The 3,082-nt window shown below is 44.1% G+C and overlaps 1 pseudogene; it reads left to right on the plus strand.

Annotated features, from left to right (window-relative positions):
• The first annotated feature begins 2,708 nt into the window (after positions 1-2,708).
• LOC136637426 (5S ribosomal RNA) lies at positions 2,709-2,831 on the plus strand (annotated as a pseudogene).
• Positions 2,832-3,082: the final 251 nt, after the last annotated feature.

The following is a 3,082-nucleotide window of genomic DNA, read 5'->3' on the forward strand; positions in this document are numbered from 1 at the left end:
CCAATACAAACAGTACTGATGTGCTTTTGGCTCAGTCTGGCAGAAAGCTGATCTATTCTCCTCATGGCCTGGGGTGAAACCCAGAGGAAGACTTGTAAGTTTCACCGCATCACATGGAGTATGACAAGGGTTTGGGGTGTTTTTTTTAGTGCCGAGGCAGCAGACCTGAAACATTATCAGATGGCATTCAGAGTCATGCTGTCCCAGGTGGAGCAGATGTTCCACTTGGCTGTTTGTGGGTAGAGGTTTTCTGGGGCAGAGTACGTGCAGTCAGAATTCTGAGAGGAAAAGTGGTAACCAGGCATCTTGCCATGAATGCTGTGAGGCACAGCGGACTGTTTGTGCTGTGCTTCTTTTGTGTGCAAAGTTCCTTTCTCTATAATTCATTCATCAGAGCAGGTGCTGCTCTAAATGTGCACAACCTGAGGCCAGAGAGGCATAATAATAATAATAATAATAATAATAATAATAATAATAATAATAATAATAATAATAATAATACAGGTATTTATATACCGCCTTTCTTGGTCATCAGATTTCTCCTCAGACTTTAATTCAAGGCGGTTTACATAGGCAGGCTGTTTAAATCCCTGTAGGGATTTTTACAATTAAAGAAAGGTTCTATCTTTCAAGAACCACACAACATTTCAGATGGAACTTTTGTGGTCTGTTATCACTTTCTGGCCTTCTCCCACACAGGCTGACAAGCAGCTCCTTCCAAAGAGCAGGTGGAATAACTCGGCTCAGCTTGCCAGCTGCTTCAAGGTCTCGCTGTTCATGGTGCTGGTGGCCTTGAACTGGCGACCTTTGGATGTTATCTTATAGCCTATATAAGATAGCCTTATAGCATAGCCTATTCCATGTGCCGTTCTTGGAGGTTTGGACTCCCAGGCAAGGCCTTATGTACTGAGGTTTGTGTGCTATGATGGGCTGCAGTGTGTAATCCATATTCCATGCTCGGCCATAGGCAAGTGGGCAGAGTGGAGGGAAGTGAAATTTTTTGGTATTTCCCTTCTCCCCACAATTTTGTAAGAGAGGAACTACTGTTATGCTAGCTCTAACATGGGCATAGCGTTTTGCCAACTTTTGGGGCATATCCATAATCAGGAGGCAATTTAGGGTACAGTGTCCTCCCCAACTAGCCCACATCCCTTGAATATCCTGCTCATGTCTCTGCTCCATTTGGGGATGAATGCAAACTGGAGTTGTACTGGCAGGGAGGGTATGTTGGCATAGCATTATGCAGGCACCCAGGGTGTGGGCACTGGCAGGAGGACTGTAACTGTGCCAGCAGTGGTGAAGCCTGCTGTTACCACTGTGGTTGCACCAACATCTGAGGACATACATCATATCCTACAATGCTCAGACTGGCATTTATGAGAGATAGGATCAGACTGCCCTTTGTACTGTATTTCTTTTCCTCTGCAGATGTGGTTTGCCTGCTTGATTTTGTTCCCACACTCCATTCTTGCATCACTATTTTACAGACGTACTTACTTCTTTAAACTTTCCAAGGTTCCTTTATTTTTAACTTCACAGAACTACAAGGCAGTTTTCAGCAGACTTGACTGAGGAGGCTTCATGACCTGTAGCTTTAACATCCACTCAATCCACATTTCTCAACTTCATACAAATAATAATAATGAATAATAATGTTTCAAGACCAGCACTTGCAAACAGGGTTGCAGGGCCATCTTAGGAGCATTTTATGAATGCTCCATTTTATATACTACGGTAATTCATATTAAATGAATCGTCAGGAAACAACTCCAACATTTAAAAACCTACAGGTACTTTTATTTTCCAGATGAATTACTGAACTAACCCATTCTGTTGCAGCAAAATCATAGTCTTGTAGCACCTTAATGCTTTCATAGTGTCTTGATGGTTGTTAAGGGGCCTGTTAATTAGTGGGTGCCCCGAGCCTCGGGGAGCATGCAGTGCACGAATCCCACACTTTTACAGTTCGCCCGGCCCCTTGAGAAGATCACAGTCAGCCTGCGAGCCCACAGACACTAGCCTCTGCCTCCCCTTCCCTTCATTCTGCATCTGTCTGTTCTACCTTGAGCTAAGTACAGACAAGGAGGGGAAATAAAGATAGCAGGAGATTCCAAGAGTTACCAAACCATTCTGGAATTCTGCACCATTGCCCACTCTCCTCTGGTCAAAAGGATCACATGCACTCCAGCAATTTCATTAAAGATCTTTTACTAAGCTTATTTTATAGTTAGTAGTTAGGAATTGTTAGTTTCCTAGCAATGGGAAACAGGGCAATCTGAGGGAGAATTCAAAAGGGATAAGCATCATCACTGGCAGCAGAAAATAATGGAACTAGCTAAATCTCAACTCTACTACATATAAATAGTAAGACTTCCAGGTTCAAATCGTTGTCCAATCTGGCTGCACACTTCACAGCATTCTGAGCATAAGGGACAGGAAAGTGCTCGCAGGGGAAGTGCCTTACTGAAATAGAAGCCAGCCTCATGTCCCCTTGTAGGATCATGTTCAATCACCCATTCCCCCAAATGTGCTGCATCAGGGCTGACCAATTATCAGCCTGCCATGTCACCCCATTCATTTGGCATGACCTGTGCCTTTCTCCTGCTGATCAAGTAGCATATTAGCTCCATAGTCAGCTTCAGTCTTGTGACTGTGTTCCCAAGGTCTTATGGCAGCTTTACACCTTCCTTTTACACCTTCCATTTTAACTCCACAGCAGCAACTGTTACCCTGCACATGCCCAATCTCATCTGATCTTGGAAGCTAAGCAGAGTCAGGCCTGGTTAGTACTTGGATGGGAGACCGCCTGGGAATACTGGGTGCTGTGTAGGCTTATACCATAGTCTTTCGAGACTGAAGGTTGCCAAACAAGATTTAACTCCACAAATATATCCGGTCAGTTCACCCATTTCAAAGCACTTTTTTTTTTTTTAAAAGTTGCCCTCTGTGACTTGACTCGAAAAGAGTCCTAGCAGGAAGACTTTCCGAGCCACCCTTAGCGTTTTTGCGACTTGCAAAGACTTGAGTCACGAGTCTTTCCCTTTAAAAAGCCAGTCACAGAAGAAGCTGCTGCTGGGGTGTG

This window comes from Tiliqua scincoides, chromosome 1 (genome assembly GCF_035046505.1).
Source record: "Tiliqua scincoides isolate rTilSci1 chromosome 1, rTilSci1.hap2, whole genome shotgun sequence".
Classification (NCBI taxonomy): Eukaryota; Metazoa; Chordata; class Lepidosauria; order Squamata; family Scincidae; genus Tiliqua; species Tiliqua scincoides.